General features: G+C 41.7%; 1 long non-coding RNA gene across 3 annotated transcripts in view; it reads right to left on the bottom strand.

The window, feature by feature from the left end:
* Positions 1-2340: 2340 nt before the first annotated feature.
* LOC143696946 (uncharacterized) overlaps positions 2341-18346 on the bottom strand; it is a 36467-nt gene continuing 20461 nt past the window's right edge. For 2 of the 3 annotated variants that reach the window (XR_013186091.1, XR_013186090.1), the window contains 2 exons: positions 3399-3665; positions 2341-2832 (listed from right to left, as the gene is read on the bottom strand). This is a non-coding gene — a long non-coding RNA (uncharacterized LOC143696946). The remainder of the gene's footprint in view (positions 2833-3398; positions 3666-18346) is intronic. The other variant, XR_013186092.1, reaches the window with a different exon arrangement.

The following is an 18346-nucleotide window of genomic DNA, read 5'->3' as shown; positions in this document are numbered from 1 at the left end:
TCAACACAGGCTATCCTCATTTGTATTCACCTGGAGTTCAAACTTTCAGATCTGTTATTGCAAAGGTATTCTTCCAGATCTGGTCTTGCCTCTCCGTTCCTCTTTCCTTGCTGCTTGCCTGCCTCTCTCTGTACTGAGACGAAAGAGAGAGAGAGAGGGAAGGCTCCCTCTTTTTCTCAAGGCAACACAGATTAAGGTTGATGGTAGATTTTGCCTTCCCCATCTGCCTCACCTTCCTGCATGACACTCACCAAAGAGTTTGTGACCCTATGTGTGATACTTATACAGTTTAAAAAGATATATATTCTATATACACAGTATACAGTATGAATTAAGAATCTCACTAAAACATGTCAATTTGCAGTTTGCACCCCAAAATAGTTTACATAAAGTATAGCCTATTTTTAGGACGATTAAGAGTTTTGGTATTGTTCTATTATTTTCGTGACAAAGGTTTAAAATTATTTATTGTATGAGAAAAGTGTATGAAATATGAATCTCACAATGTCCAGATCACACTACACCCCTAAAATAAACAAACAAACAAATAAATAAATAAATGTTTAGCAGAAAATAAATGAAGGCTATATTTTGACCCTTTTTTTAAATAAGTTATTTCTGTGCAACAAGTGGAATTGCAAAACTAATGATTGTTAGGTGAAAAATTGTCAAACACTACAGGAAGGAAGGACAGATGGATGGACAGATGTAATGATTAATTGTGATGTAATAATGTATGTGAGCAATATTTCTTATGAAATACAGCCGAGATATTTTGACAGTTTTGTGAGATCCACTCTAATATCTATTCAAATCAATCTGATGCCACAACTTTGGCTCCAGCCACCAGCAAGATACTCGGACTAGGACAGCATACAAATGAGCTGGACATTACCATCTTAGAGAGAGAGAGAGAGAGAGAGAGAGAGAGAGAGAGAGAGAGAGAGAGAGATTAAAAGCACAGAGGTCATGTGGTGTAACACTGACAGATGAGAGGTAAAATGTGGCGCATGTGTTGAAATGTCAGGGCTATTTAATCCATTATGGTGCTCGATCACAGCGGCTGATTCAAATGTCATTTGTTAACTCTGGCTTTCATACGGGACGACTGATTTTAAAAATATTGTGAAATCTGCTGAACTATGACCAGAGGGCGGTTAACAATTTAAAATCATTAGTCTGACTAGGCGAAAATGTTCAGTTATTAACAAGACTTTCTATTTCTCAGCATTTGCACTCATAATGTGCTGCATATATGTTACACGTTCCCAAAAAAACAGTTATATTGGGTAAATAAAGGGTTATTAAATTAAAAATGAAATATTAAAAACAGTCATAATAAGGTATTGTCTTTTTGGCCAAATTCTAAGGCAGCGTCACATGTACAGTATCTTTTGTAGCGAACGCAATCTCCGAATGCATTGAAAGAAAAAAATCATTAAAGATAGTGGACTATACAAGAAAAAAATGCAGAAAAGTATATTGAAAATCCAGAAAAATATTAATAAAATAAAAATATTTTTTTCTAACAAATATTGGTGCATAATATTTATTTACTATTTATTTATTTTATATATATATATATATATATATATATATATATGTGTGCGTGCGTGCGTGCGTGCGTGCGTGCGTGCGTGCGTGCGTGCGTGCGTGTGTGCGTGTGTGTGTGTGTGTGTGTGTGTGTGTGTGTGTGTGTGTGTGTGTGTGTACGTATACTATTTAGGAGTTTGTCGGGGGGAAAATAACCCAAAATAGTGTTAAGTGAGAAAAGTATACTAAAAATACAGAAATTGATAAAAAATACTAAAATATGACTTTAAAAAGAAAATGTGCATGTTATTTAGAAAAAAATCATTCAAAATAGTGAATATAAACAAAATAGTAAACTAAATAACAAATTAAAAAAAATAAAAAATAAAAAAATAAAATTATCTCTTTATCATTTCTGTGTGCTATTTAGAAGTTGGTTTTAACCTGTATTTGAATGCTATTTATTTAATTAGTTCATTGAAACAGTTTATTCAAAGTACATTTAAAATAATTCAATTAAAAAGTGACTATTTTAACAACATCACATTACAATGTCACATCATCAGCTAAGCAACATCCTAACATCACTGTACGTGGGAATCCATTGTTAGAGCAGTACCCTATCGCCTATGTAGAGCATTCTAAATCAATTACTTGAGGTTCTATTTCAGTTGGTATGCTGTCTTAGAAAACAGATGCCTATGGAGGATGGAGGCAGTAGACAGAGATTAGCTGATAAAGGTGCTTATAAAGGAAAAAGGCATGCAGGCAAGCTAGTTCATCTTGGTCATATTTTTCTCACCACTTAGGTGAGACCACAAGGTCGCACAAATCCGAGGGTCAGATTGTCAGACGCGTCAATCTTGGAGTAGCAAGAGATTAACGTGATATAAGGGCAAAAACGCATGTAGTGTTGGTGGCTCTGGGGAAGAAGCGGGGAAAAGTGACCTTTTCACTTGCAAAGCACACTCTTTTTGACAGCAGGATTTCCAAAACTTAACACTGTTAGAGAGAGAGAGAATAGTATAGGGTAAGTGACTGACTATGGCAGAGTGAGAGATTATGTTGAGAAATATGAAACTGATGGAAATCAGACAGGCGTGAAAGTTCCTCTGATCAGGGTCTGGCAGCCTGTGGCCCGCTGGGCTCCACAAAGCTACGGGCCTGAGCCAAAGCATCCGGTTGTGACAGACTAGCATTCTGATGATGCTGTCACCGCCTCAGATCCACTGACATTGAGGGGTGTGTTTTCACTCCTAGCATTAACACAACATCCTGTCATGACAGTTCTCCTGAAATCTGGAAAAAGGCATGTTAGAAAGGCACGATTAAAATCATTATGAAATCAAAACTGATCCTATTTACTTTCAAGATCATATACAAGATCATATAAAAATGTTTAGGGTATGGGGTATGGATAAAATTATTTTAAATATTACTATTTAATCAATATTTATTATTATTTGTTTAATTTTTTAGAAGGTCACTGAAATTCAAGAAATTTCGAGAAAAAACTTTACACTAGTAAAAACTTTACAAAAAATACAGAAAAAAGAAATCAAAACAAATTAAATACTTGAGAAACTGTTTAAAATAAGTTAGAAAGTTTTTTAGAAAGTCATTGGGAAAAATATTTTAAAAAATATGGATAATTTAAATCATTTGTGAGAACTTTTATATGTATTTTACTTTGTTTATTCAGAAATTCATTGAGAGAAAAAAATATTTAAGATAGTGGACAAAATAATAGTACTCAGGACATTTTTTTTATGTATTCAGAAAAAAAACTGAAAATTATAATGGTCAAAAAGTAGTTCTATAGGTAAGTGAGGACTGGTGTAAAGAAGAAGAAAAATGTTTCATACTGTATCTGTAAAGAAGAGTCTGCTAAATCACTGACACAGGGACCTGCCAAATGTGTCAGGCCTCATCCTGTGTTTCAGTCCTGGCAAACAGACAGACATCTCTTCACCAAAGGCCCAGGACTTTGAGGACACACTTCTGCACTCCAACGTCCATTTCCATCCCGTATAATCATTTTAGGGCGTGACCAAACGACTTTGTTATGATGTTCATGAAAATTTATGACGTTTAGATTTCACCTCTGGCGAGTTTCAGGTGTTGCTCGGCATCTGAGGAAGTAAATCATCACAGAGCCCTCGATAAAGGCACTCCGGCATGGCTTTTTCCTTCTGGGATATTTTCTTATGCTGCTCATTAAAATCAATGAAAACAACATGATATGACCTTAAAAAACCTACTCTTTTCAAATGTTTTCTGAGCTTTGAACCTGTATGGGTTACATATAGAGCAATTCAATTACTTGGAAACAGTCAAATAAATATACGTCACTGTTTAGCTCAGCTAAACTGTTTTAATAACCACACTGCCATCTAGAGGGCACTACGGGAACAATTTGGCCAGATTTTACCAGAATGTCTATTTCAAAGGATCTTTAATGTCCATTTTGCCATTTTTCTTGCCAGAATTCATTAAAAAACATCAACCCATCCTTTCATTTATAAGTCAAAGGAGATTATCATGTGTTTGATCCTGTATTATTCATTTATTTGGCCAGCAGGCTAGTTTCTCCCCTTAGGTTTGATCTAAGCATGTAAAAAAAAAAAAAAAAACAGCATGAAGATAAGTGTGATGACCTCTTCACAGTCAGGGCTGCTGTTGGGAGATAAGAAACGTGTCCACATGTGACCAGCAGCCATGGACGTCCAACACAGGTGATACCATTCACCAGATGCTGATAGTCTAAGCTGGGTTTCTTTTTAGAATGGTGTGACTATATTTGTGCACAGATGCAGATTTGTGCTCAACTACTGTAGAAGTAATGTTAGCCACAGACGTTATTTTACCAAACAAATAAACGAGTGAGTGAGTGGCTGACTAAGTGAGTCAGTTGGTGGGTGGGTTTGTGAGTGAGTGAGTCGATGAGTGAGTGAGTAAGTGAGTGAGTGGTTGAGTGGCTGACTGAGTGAGTGAGTCGATGGGTGGGTGGGTTTATGAGCAGAGGTGTAAAGTTCCACCTTTATTCCACCCATGAACTCAGCCAGCTGATATCACTAATTAGTTCCCTTTCGGGGGAACTCGCGATGCGTCAATGACGCTTTGGGAACGCCCCTACGTGAATGGGTCTGAGCACTTGTGTCAACTACTCACATGGCGAGAATGAACGTCACGGGCGGGTGACGTCATGACCAGGAAAGGATAAAAGCACATCCGGAATCGCACCGCGTTAACTTCTGTGCCTCAGCAGCGCTCTGTGTTACTCTGTCTGTCTTATTTATTGTCGTCTGTCACGTTACACCAAGCAGATCCAATATATATGAGAAATGGCGTCCAAACAGATTTTCAAGCAGTGTGTTCCTCCCTGCCCTCCTTTCCTTACGGGTGGGGATACACAAGCTGTGTGTAATCTGTTTGGGAGCGGAGCATGCGATTTCAGCCTTCGAGGGGGCTGATTGCGAGCATTGTGAGAGGCTGCCGCTTCGCATGCTCCGCTCTCGCCTGTCACTCTTTGAGGAGGGTGTTCAGGTGAGCGTTCCCTGCGGTTCGGGCCCCGCTGCTGCCGAGGCAGCACGGAAGCTCTTATCGTGCAGGATCGCAATTGGATCTCACGGCGGGGTTGGAGACGGGCCCCGCCCTTTCTCAGCCTTTACCCGTGAGATCCAGTGCTCTCTCTCCGGAGTCGGAAGCCCGCCCTGCGGTTCCTTCCGCTTCGGAAGAGGCACCGGTGCTTCAGCTGTCTAGTTCTTAGGAATTAGACGTGCTGAGCATCGATAAGGGGGAAGAAGAAATGCCAGCTTCTTTCCCAGCGCATGAGGAGCTGGTGGAGGTACTTTCTCGTGGTGGAGTTGGTTTCTCCGGCCGACAGAGACTCAGAGTTCTACAGCCGGTACTTCATTGTTCCAAAAAAGGATGGGGGGTTGCATCCTATTTTAGATCTTCGTCTTCTCACTCGCTCAGTCAAGAAATTGAAGTTCAAGATGCTGACATTGAAACAGATAGTGACTCAAATCAGATCCGAGGACTGGTTTGTCACGATAGATCTGAAGGAGGCTTAATTCCATGTCTCCATCCTCCCACAACACAGGAAGTTCCTAAGGTTCTCTTTTGGGGGCAAAGCATACCAGTATCGGGTTCTTCCATTCGGTCTAGCTCTATCACCCCGCACATTCACGAAATGCGTAGATGCAGCTCTAGCCCTGCTCAGGCTGCAGGGCATACGTATTCTGAATTACATCGACGATTGGCTTATTCTAGCAGAGTTGGAACAGTTGGCGGTTCGGCATCGAGATGTTCTCGTGCACATGAAAACTTTGGGGTTGAAGTTGAATGCCAAGAAAAGTGTACTTTCTCCAGCTCAGAGAACCACCTATCTTGGTGTAGTGTGGGATTCAGTGACAATGAGGGCCCTGCTCTCGCCTGCCCATGTCGCTTCGATCCTCACAGCTCTAAAAGAAATAAAGCTAAGCCAGTCACTCACTGTAAAACAGTTTCAAAGACTGTTGGGTCTGATGGCAGCCGCGTCCAACATTATTCAGTTCGGCCTGCTGTACATGCGGCCCTTACAGTGGTGGCTCAAAACCAAGGGGTTTTCCCCAAGGAGGAACCCACTCCGTATGATCAAGATAACACGGCGGTGTCTCCGTGCCTTGGTTATATGGAGGAAACCTTGGTTCCTATCCCAGGGCCCAGTGTTAGGAGCTCTTTGCCATCGAGTTTCGCTCTCGACAGATGCTTCTCTCACAGGCTGGGGAGCGGTAATGGAAGGCCGCTCAGCTCAAGGTCTCTGGGGGAGTCATCATCTTTCGTGGCACATAAACTGCCTGGAGATAATGGTGGTCTTCAATGCTTTGAAACATTTCATGTTAGACCTCAGGGGCCATCACGTGCTTGTTCGCACAGACAACATATAAATCTCCTATATAAATCATCAGGAGGGTCTGCGTTCACATTCACTATACAAACTGGCGCACCAGATTCTCTTGTGGTCCCTAGGGAAGTTCCTCTCCTTAAGAGCAATCTATGTTCCGGGACAGCAGAATGTTGGAGCAGACATCCTGTCGAAACAGGGGCTGAGGCCCGGGAAATGGAGGCTCCACACCGAGGTGGTGGACCACATTTGGGGAATTTACGGCCAGGCTCAGGTGGATCTTTTCGTTTCTCAGGATACGAAGCACTGTCCACTTTGGTTTTCCCTCACGCATCCAGCCCCGTTGGGTCTGGGTGCGATGGTGCAGACGTGGCCGAGGCTACGTCTGTACGCTTTTCCCCCGATTGCTCTGCTCCCAGGAGTTCTGGAGAAGATCCGCCAGGATGGAATGAGAGTCTTGTTAGTAGCTCCGTACTGGCCAAGTCGTATTTGGTTCTCGAAACTGGTTTCCCTTCTAGACGGCTCTCCCTCGGAGCTCCCGGTCAGGAGGGACCTTCTATCTCAGGCAGGGGGAGAAATCCTCCATCCTCGCCCAGAAACACTCAACCTGTGCGTCTGGCCTCTGAGGGGGCCCGACTCATAGAATCTGGACTCTCAACCGAGGTTGTAGAGACCATTTTAAACTCCAGAGCTCCATCCACGAGGAAACTTTATTAACTTTTATCCATTACTTGAGTTCCTGCAAGATCGTTTCACAGCAGGGCTATCCCCTTCTACCCTAAAGGTTTATGTTGCGGCTATCGCTGCTCACCATGCCCCCTCGGGGGGGTTCATCTATTGGAAAAGATCCTCTTATTAACCGTTTCCTCCTCGGTACCCTGATGCTGAGGCCTGCAGTTCGTACCAGATTTCCAGCCTGGGATCTGGCTGTTGTTCTAGATGGTTCTATTGCTCCTTTCGAGCCTCTTGAGTCTGTTTCAGAAAAGTTTCTGACCCTCAAAACTGTGTTCCTTCTAGCTATTTCCTCACTAAAAGAGTAGGAGATCTACAGGTTTGTCGGTTTCTCCGTCATGCCTTGAGTTTGTGCCCGGTATGGTTAAGGCGTTCCTCTATCCTAAGAAAGGTTACGTTCCTAAGGTTCCAACCAATATATCTCGGCCTATCGTTCTGCAGGCATACGGTCCTCCTCCCTTCATAGATTCGGACCAGGAAAAACTGAACCTCATTTGTCCAGTCAGAGCACTGGACACTTATGTACACAGATCTTCACACTGGAGAAAGTCTGAACAGTTTTTGGTGTGCTTTGGACCTCCTAAGAAAGGCCTTCCTACATCTAAACAGAAGGTCAGCAAGTGGATAGTCGAGGCTATTTCTCTTGCATATGAGGTTCTGGGCCAACCTTCTCCTTTATCTACCAGAGCCCATTCTACTAGGGGTATGGCTGCTTCCATGGCCCTTATGTCAGGGGTATCTATTCAAGAGGTTTGTGACGCAGCTGGCTGGTCCTCACCCCTTATATTTTCAAGTTTTATGACCTGGACATTGATACCCCAGGATCCAGAGTTCTCATGTCATGACATTGTAACACGACAGGTTCTCTGTTGTATGGCGTTCGGGCATTCTTGTTCCCAAAGCGTCATTGATGCATTGCGAGTTCCCTCGAAAGGGAACGTATCAGGTTACGACTGTAACCATAGTTCCCTGAGTAGGGAAAGAGACGATGCGTCACTTTGCCATCCTCCTACATCCCTGTGATCGACTGCTTCGGCCTTTTATGAAGCTAACGCGGTGCGATTTTTAGATGTGCTTTTATCCTTTCCTGGTCATGACGTCACCGGCCCGTGACGTTCATTCTCGCCATTGGACTAGTTGACACAAGTGCTCAGACACATTCTCGCAGGGGTGTTCCCAAAGTGTCATTGACTCATCGTCTCGTTCTCTACTCAGGGAACTATGGTTACAGTCGTAACCTGAGACGTCCTATCTCCTGGCTGAAAAACTGTGCTAATTAGCAAATCAAAGGGATTGGAATAAAAAAGTGAGGAGGACTTTTACTTTCTGAACCTGGACATTACACCTCTGTTTGTGGGTGAGTGAGTCATGGGTAAACTTTGTGGGTGATAGAGTTGTGGGTACAGTGAGTGAGTGAGTGAGTGAGTGACTGGGTGAGCGAGTGAGTCGTGGGTGGGTGAGTGAGTGAGTCGTTAGTGAGTAAGTCATGGGTACAGTGAGTGAGTGAGTCGGTCGGTGAGTGAGTGAGTCGGTGGGTGAGTGAGTGAGTGAGTTGTGGGTGAGTGAGTCACGGGTAAAGTTTGTGGGTACAGTAAGTGAGTGAGTGGGTGAGTGAATGAGTCGTGAGTGAGTCATGGGTGAGTGAGTCGTGGGTACAGTGAGTGAATGAGTGAGTGAGTCGGTCAGTGAGTGAGTGAGTGAATTTTGGGCGGGTGAGTGAGTGAGTCAGTGGGTGAGTGAGTGGGTAGGTGGCTGAGTGGCTGACTGAATGAGTGAGTGAGTGAGTGAAGGAGTGAGTGAGTGAGTGAGTTGTGAGTGGGTGAGTGAGAGAGTGCGTGGGTGAATGAGTGAGTGAGTGAGTAAATGGGTGAGTGAGTGGGTGGGTGAGTGAGTGGGTGGGTGAGTGAGTCGGTCGGTGGGGGAGTGAGTGAGTGAGTCGGTGGATGAGTGAGTCTTGTGTGGGTGGGTTTGTGAGTGAGTCAGTAGATGAGTAAGTTGGTGGGTAGAGTGAGTGAGTGAGTGAGTTAGTGAGTTAATTGGTGGGTGGTTGTGTGGGTGGCTGAGTGAATGAATTTCATAGCCAGAAAACTAAAATCTTTCTGATATTCTCAAAACAATATTCTTTAAATAAAATACTATAATTTAATATGAATGTGAATGTTTTATTTGAAATAAATAAATACATCTTTCTAATATTCTCAGACATATTTCTTTAAATAAAATAAAAAATATATATTTAATTCATTAATTAATGTATTAATTAATTAATTAAATGGCTATAATTTATAGCTAAAGTACAGTCATACACAATTTCAAACGATATCGGCACTACCAACTCACTATCAAGCCATGGTTGTTTTCTTCATAGTAACATCACATTTTTACTATGCAAAATTTATATAGTATATTTTCATCATGTTAATTTCCTTTCCTAATGTTCTAAAAAACCTTTTGGAATGGGTTTAAATATATCATATTGTTTGTGCAGCACTGAATTTACAAGTGTTGAACAGCAATTATGAGCCACAATTACTATTTAAGCAAGTCGCAGTGGCCCCTGGCACCTCACATTAATTAAAAATGTGTTATGAGTATCAAATGTTCAGCGAGAGAAAAAATTTGTTTAGCGAGTTTGGAATTGACTATGGAAGCATGCAGCCATCTCTATCAGCGCCGCAGGCCTGCAGCGTCCTGCATCTCAACAGCCTTTGATGGACCTCTAAATGATGCTGTTTTCCTATAAGGTAATTTTTTCATTATGGAGGGTTTGAAAAGTGATGAAGTGCCCCTCAAAGGAAAACCTGACACACCAAATACTTTCCTCTAACCTCCAAGCACAGTGATTATTATTGCAAATAAATGGCTTGCATTATTTATAATATGTAATAAAACTTTGGTGATACAATGCATCATTGTAATCTTCTTAGGATAATCTTTTAATTCCCTCATTATGAATTAGCGTGGAGTCTTACCTCAAGAGTAAGCCGGTGGAAACATTAGCTTAGCCCAGCTTTGATGTGTTACTGAGATTTAATTAGCAGAGTATGCATGAGTCAAACTCCCCCCACAAGATAAACAAAACCCACAGTGCCACGTTAGACAGCTCAACAATAGCGCCGTCCCACACAGAGCCTTGTGGAGTTTTCCATCATTCTGGTTTAAAAACATATCCTTTCAAAAGTAGAGTTGTTTCTGCCTCATTGAGTTCAAAACATCTCTGTATTATCAACTCTGTCAACTTTATCATAAAGTGAATTATCATAAACAATATAGTGATATATGCATCTTCTGCAACTACTATCCATTTAAACTCACAGCGTAAATATTTAAAAGACCAAAAGATGTGTTGATCTAAACAATCTAGGAGCATTATTACATCCAAAATTAGGAAGAGGTTGAAAAGAGAGGGGGGGGGGGTTAGATACCTTCAACAATGTCACTCTAACTTGTTGTATAAGTGGTTGTTAAGTTGTTGCTAGTGTGTTCTTAGTGGTTACATCTTACCCATGTGAAAAGCGTCCAAATGATATTCTGGTCTCTCGATATGGATCCAGTCACTACTTCCATCCATTTTATCATTGACCAGGCAAAGATTGTAAATTTGATTGCTTAAAGGAATAGTTCGCTTTAAAATGAAAATAAGCCCATGATTTTCTCACCCTCAAGAAATCCTAAGTGTATATGACTTTCTCCTTTCAGCCGAATACAATCGGAGTTATATTAAAAAAACACTCTGACGCTTCCAAGCTTTATGATGGCATTGGATTGCAATCATTGCAACCAGGTTGAAGCACAAAAAAGTGCATCCATCCATTATATAAGAACTCCACAAATGTTAATAAAGGCCTTCTGAAGCGAAGCAATGAGTTTGTGTAAGAAAAATACTAATATTTCAGAATCAGAATCAGAATCAATTTTATTGCCAAGTAGTGTTGTGCACATACAAGGAATTTGCTTTGGTAATAAAGTGGTACAGAGGCTGCTAAAATCAGCGCCAACTTGAGAAAAATACAGCATGACATGAGGAGAGGTGAGGAGAAAAAAAGGCAACCCCCAGTCTATGCTCCTGTAAGGAGAACAGTCTGGGAACAGGAAAAAACACCTCAGCAACATTAGCACATAAACAGTACACTCTACAAACAAGACATTGCAACACGGTTGGGAGTGGGGGATGGAGGTAGTCCAGCCCAGGCAAGCAGCATCCGGTCCTGCAGCCATTATGGCGCTGGTCACAGACCCGCCTGTCAGACTGGGGGTACGAAGCGGCGAAGGCATGGGATGGGATGTGGGGCAGGTGCATATCTGTGTATGTGTAAGTTCATGTGTGTGTAGGCCTGGAGAGAGTCGCTAAGCCAGCATCATAATCTAGGAGCCTCAGTCCGCAGGATTGTCGTAGCAATACACATGTAGCCATGGAGACAACCTTGATCATGTCCCAGGCAGAGTCAACAATCACCCGGTGTCTGAGGAATCGGGGAAGGAACGCAAGAGCGGCTCACTGCAGTGCTCTTCCGGGAGAGTTGTTGTTCCAGCAGCGGCCTTGGCCAAGGCCAGTGCTGGTAGGGGGGTGCAGAAACAGATAAGATTGGGATTGTTTGGTCTTCGGGCGAGTAGCCTTATTCAATTTATACAGGCTATTCTCCTGGTCCATTTTGGTCTCTGAAACGATCCATTTGCCTTTGCAAAGCTGTGAGCTTTATTTTGGTTCATTGACCCAGTCTGAGTGCTGACAGCTCTGCCCACCGCTTCAATCATGACGGGCAGCCTTGCGGGGCTTTTGACAGCTGTCACCGTCTGTTTAGTTCCTCGATAAACCAGGGCAATGCCTAATCCAATCAGCAGAAAACCTGTTATCATGGTGCCGAATAGGTAGATATCTTCAATGTCCTCCATGGAAAGAGCCGCCAGACACACGACCCGCCACCTCTCCCACGCGTCCATCGTGTAGCCAGCTGTGAACGTTCCGGCAAGGCAGTCAGGTTCCCCTGAACCCAAGCTTCTCGTCGAGAAGATGGTGTCAATTGCATTATGAGACCAGTTGATTACGCTACAAAGTAAAATTCTAGCTTCCGGCCATATGCAGTCTACTTGCATATAAAGCACAACTTAGGCAACTTATGACATCGGATGTAGCGTAGTGCATCATGGCGTAGCGTAAATATCAGCAGTACGTCGCATTGCATAAGTTGCGCTTTACACTTAAGTTGAATCTGTATGTTTGTTTGTCCATAATCTAGTTATTTTACTTCATAAAGTTTAAATATGAATATTTTCCTTACACAAACTCATCACTTCGCTTCAGAAGGCCTTCATTAACCCCACCCCCATTGGGGTTTGAGTAAATCGTGGGCTAATTTTCATTTTAAAGTAAACTACTCCTTTAATAGCAAATATCAATAGAAATGAAGGTCATACAATTAATTTGGTTCCGGTATTTATTTCATAAAGGGATCCGGTTTTTGATTCCCAACCTAGACCAGTCACTTAAAACGAGTGCTTGCTGACAGCATCCTATTTGCGTGAGAGTTTATTATTCGGAGCTCTCCGAGCAGCTGGGTGTCTCTCCAGGGACTGCGATCACGGTGGGAAGCAGAGGAGAAAGACTTAAATGTTCTGTATGCATAACCCTTCCCGTGCCCCTTTGCCCCGTACCCACAGAAATTGGACAAGGAGTGATATTAGAGCTGAAGTTATATCTGTGGACATGGCCGAGGGGCTGCACTGTCACACTGCATTCTGGGTATTTTTCTGGCAGAGCAGGTAAAAGCCATAGCTCTCCTGAATGATTTAACACACTGAAATGACACAGCACCCAAAGAGTAATATCCAGGCGCTAATGCATCTCCTTAACGCTCTCATGTCGTCTGAATGGAAATGTAGTCTGCTACATCCTCTCCACTGGTATGAGAGATACACAGCAGACTGCATTATACATTAATGTTGCTTCTGAACATAGGAAACTTGTTGTGTGAAGAGTTCATTGGAATGTCTCGGGTTGTTTACAATTTAATGTGACCAGACAACATCTACAACCTGCTGTCTGTTATCACAATCAAAATGATTTCGACTCGTCCCTCAGTTTGTAAAAACTAATGGAAAGCATGTTTACAGTAATACAAAATGCAAGGGGGATTTAAAGGCCAAAATGTGCTGCTTGTATTTCTGTTATAGCACTCACATAAAATCTTCAGTAGAAATGTTTATTATTTGAGCTGTTAAGTGGTTTACATCATCCGTTTGGTATGAAACTAGTTTTTAAAATGTATGAACTGTCTCATGTACACAGTTCTTTACAGAGGGTTTCGTCATGTCCCATTCTTCTTCATTTATATTTAGTCTCAGCCTCAGTTATCCTGCCCATGGACCGTTGGCAACTTCTGATGCATGGACACATAAAATGGGAAACATGTTGCATTCATGCTATATCGTAATTACCGTAAATAAGGCCAGGGTTCTCAAGCCTTACGCACTGGCCGTGAGACACACGCAATTCAACCAGTTCACACGCTCACACGCCACACCATGTATTTCTCACGGTGAAAAGGCAATGCCAACCAAGTTGTCCTGCAAGCTTAATATATAACGTTGTATACGAGGCGCAGACACACAAAGTGAAGTTTCTGCCGCCAGCACGTATCTCGGACAGATTGCGTTCATTACTAGGCAACAGATGCGCAAACACACGGAAGTTGACGGAACATTCTCGGCCACCGTACGTTCCTTACTAGGTAACCAACAACATCACCGTACGTTCCTTACTAGATAACCAACAACATCGCGCGAACACATGCCGTGATGGAGAAGGGAAGTTGGAAGAAAGCTCTTCTAACATTTTTAGGCTAGAACATTTAATATATAGCCGTATACATTATTATTGATGCAGTCAAAAACTCTACAACTACTTTGCAACCAGGCCAGAAGCTTTGGCTCAGTTTGGCTAGCTTACGTTATCTGAAACTAAGGGAAATGTTAGTGGGTATGTGAAGGAATGAAGATGTATTTCTTCATTTTATTTTAAATTATATATTATCTGTATTAATAGTCTTTCTAGTTTCATTAAGGCTACATGTATTAAAGCAGAGTGCTCTGTGTAATATTTTATATCCTGTCAAAACATACATTAATCATTGCAATTGTATTTGTATTTTTCAAAGATGTCAGGGAAAAGGCAAAAAGATTTGTATCATTCTGGGCACAAAAGGGTTAGCCCCACTGATCTATATAGAATGACTGGATAGCTCATGACATTCTAAACTGCCATCAGGCAGTGAAGCCACCGGAAGTGTTCGAGCGGCCATCTTACGATTCCCAACCAGCAGAGGGCTCCAACGGGCGTTATACAGATTTTGGTAGCTTCGACGGTACATTTAAGATGACCCGCTGTGCAGCATGCAAGTGTAAAACGACGTTCACAAAAGGATGTAGAAAAACTGCCCACAGGTTGTAATTCTAGCCCTATAAGTAGTAATTTATATGTACAATTGTCGCTATTCCTCTGTTGTTTTCTCCGAGGCAAGAGTAATTGGCTATTAACCCTGCATGTTCTGCTTGTCTCTGTGGGAATGAATGGCGCAGACGCTTTATTTACCACACACACACAGAAGCACGCGTGACGCTCGCGCAGGTTTCAGTCTCTGCTGCCTCACGATATGAGGACATGATGAACTTCCTCTCCAGAGCCGATCTGAGGGTCACTTCATGAGCATTTTACCGCTTCATTTGAGAAAAACTATCGTCATATCATAACACACACAGAAACTCAAAGGTCTTCACGGCAACCCGTCAAAATAAAAGTTCGGTTTAGCTTGAAGAAATTGACTGAAATAATTATATTTGCCCACTGTTGTACAGTAGATTTAGCTACATCTTAATGTAATGAAATTTTTAATAAGCAGGAAAAAATTTCGACTTTAAACAAATATCCATTTAAATGCTTAGGGTGTTTGAGTGGTAAGAAAGTACAGGGAGACTTTAGATTTTAAAACGGTGTCTCCTTAGGAAATGTTTTCTCAGTCAAATCATGCAACTTCCTATTGATTCAATAGAACGTGTGAGCTCACTAGGGAATACCAATATGGCGGCGCGGTGGCTTCACTGTTTATGACGTCATGAGCTATCCAGCCCCCTAAAAAGTTTGCAAGCATCAAAATGTGCAACACACACACACACACACACACACATACACACACACACGCAAACACACACACATACACACCTTAATACTCTAAAATTATCATTTGTTCACAATGTCCCACCACACAATAAATCATTATACCATTTCGACTAGACACATTCAAAATGCAAAAAGATTTGTTTTTCCAAAGTGTTTGGAGCAATTTGTTGCATTTTTGTATTTTTTATATATTTGTAATTTTGAAATATAACATTAAAGAGTATATTTGATGTGATGAATTGCTCTGTCATTTATCAGATTTACCAATTGTTATAATTTCAATTTGTGCTGGTTAATTATGAACAATGGGTAAAATTTGGGGCTGGGGATGGGCGGGGACGGGGCTCCATTAGGGCTCCTCCCCTAACCGCATGTGATCTCACTCCAAGCTTTTGTTGCAGTAAACTTGCACAACTTTCTTGAATTAATAATTTATAGATGCCTGCCGGCCTGTTATCCAAGGCCCATCGACTTTTTTTAGCATTTAGCATTTAGCTTTTTTTTTTTTTTACTTTTTTTTAGCCCCTAAACATGACGCGGAACAAAACTAACTGTGATTGGATGCTTTACATGTCGGTCAGATGTCCTCTTGGGCGGTCCTTGGCCAATGAAAGCTGCAATGGAGTTCAGACCTTCTGCCATCAGTCTGAAGACTAATTTATAGTAGGCTACCCTCCCACAAGCCACTTCTCCACTATTGTGGTGAAAGGTACTTATCGCAAGCCATTCCATGTCGAGTTGGACCAGCCTGCACGATTACTGTTTCTTTTCGGCACTGTGGCACTGTGAAAACAGAATAGTGGCTATTCACATAATGAGTTTTTGCATTCAACTGCTCTGCTTTTCCATTGATTTTCTATTTAAACATGCGCTATATGGATGTTTTTGAATGCTGCACTCGCGCATGACATTGCGTTCTAAAATTATTTGTTATTTAAATTGTTTGTTATATTGACTGAAGCCAGGCCCGGGGTGGTTAATCGGGAGAATCAGGAGAATTCCTGGTGGGCCGCTTCACTTTTGGGCCGGTTGAGGATTTTTTTTTTTTACATTTGTCATGTTAGTCTATCTTCTCTTAAATTAGGCTACACACATTCCGCATTCTGACAACGCAGCGCGCAGCCTCTGCAAGGGTTGTACCATGTGACAGAGTTCTCCCCTCCCAAATAGAGTTGGTTGGGTCCATAGCCCGTCTTTTCCAAAAAGTCTTCTCAGGTAGGCTACTGATAGCTGGGCCGGCCCTACCGTAATGGTACACGTCATGGAGGATGGATGGGAGGAAGAGGCCAGGAGGAGCTAAAAAAAAGCCAGGTTGAAAAAAGAAAGGCATGTGCCAAGCTTACATATTTATTTTAAAGAGGACAAACACGAGTGGCAACAGGTAAATAGAGATAGGCCTAGTAATGATTAGCATTAGCAACGCTACAATGTAATTATTCGGCTAACACTGTTGCAGCATTGTCCAACTATTCACAAGCAAAATATTAAATTTAATTAAAATATTAGCCTTTTTGTATCACCCAATATATGGCGATTCATAGACTTTGCAAATATTATGCAAATATTGATAACAAAACTCAAGCTTGATCTGTGTATGCAGTAAAATGACCTCTTAATTATTGTTTTGTAGCTTCTGAGCAGCAGATAAGCCAGCCCAGTCCCCCACTGAAAATGAGGAGGCCATGACTACAGGGACAGGTAGAGAGGATACCAGGGTAAACAATATGAATTAAAGTTATTTAATGTAAGAAAGAGCAGTATATGATGGTACATGATAAATCAATATCTATTTTTGGTGCAGAAGTGGGTGAAGTAAAGGAGTAAATTACCACATTATGATACCCATGCAGAAAAATTATAATGACCATGACAATGACGGCCCCCATGAGCTCTCATTCCAACAAATCCGGCCTACTGCCTAATCTGAGTCTGACACCCCTGGCATATGCCCTTCTGGGGCCGGTTTCACAAAGATAGACTTTGACTATGGCTTAGATATAGTCGATAGTCAGACTTCAGATAGACAGCTAAATCAGACCGTTGCACAAAGCACTTAAGACTCTGACTATCTGAAGTAGGACTACACTACAATGCAATCTGGGTAAAATAAGACACTCCCTAACTCAGCACTCCAGGAAATCAGCAAATGTCTGCTTAGGTTTGATGACAGAGCTACTGTTAGCACATTACAAACTGAGCTGTCTATGCCTGGCATACCAGTGGGACAGACTGAAAAAGTCCTCTCTTGAAGGTAATACTGTCAGGACATGTAGTGGGGTGACACAGGAAGGTTAGGAGGATAGTGGCGGACTCCCATATATGGAAGAACCAGAGATGGAACTTGAAAGCAGGATCTGTTCCTCTCTTAGAATTATACAGTTCCATCTCCGTTTAGGGTAGTTCTGAGAAAATTGAGCATCAAAGTTTTTACATCCCTGCTATTTTGTGAGATGGAACCTTTCTATTTTATTAATAACTACTGACACAATATAATTTTTTACAAAAATAACACCACACCGGCATTAATAAACACCTAATGGATAAGATTATGTCAAAAACTCAATTTCGACCAAAAGTGGAGATAGAACTGTATAATTCTAAGCTCACGACATGTCTGTAAGCAACGATACAGTTATCGATAAAGTGGCTGAAACCAGTGCACTGCTTAGGCAGCTACTGATGCTGTAGATGCTGTGGGTGCTATCCGCAATGTAACTGTAAACTGCACTGTGACTTGAACTGTAAACATTAGTTCAATATGCCTCTTTGTGGAAGAGTGGGATACATTTCGAATGCTTTCTTTCTTTCTTTCTTTCTTTCTTTCTTTCTTTCTTTCTTTCTGCTTTTGTTAATTTATCAACATATCCTTGTGGAATAGTGGAATAGTTTTTGTTAACTTCTCAGCTTATGTGAATTAATATTTAACCTTTACATTATTTGTTGAACCATGGTATTAATAAAAACTACACAAAAGTAAGAGCTGAAATGTTGCTTTTATTTATCCAATTTCCACCACCATG

Source organism: Siphateles boraxobius, unplaced genomic scaffold (genome assembly GCF_051911475.1).
Source record: "Siphateles boraxobius isolate OS27281-9 unplaced genomic scaffold, OSU_SipBor_1 31, whole genome shotgun sequence".
NCBI classification, from domain to species: domain Eukaryota; kingdom Metazoa; phylum Chordata; class Actinopteri; order Cypriniformes; family Leuciscidae; genus Siphateles; species Siphateles boraxobius.
The sequence above is the reverse complement of the archived record's forward strand: the minus strand, read 5'-3'. Positions and strand labels throughout refer to the sequence as shown.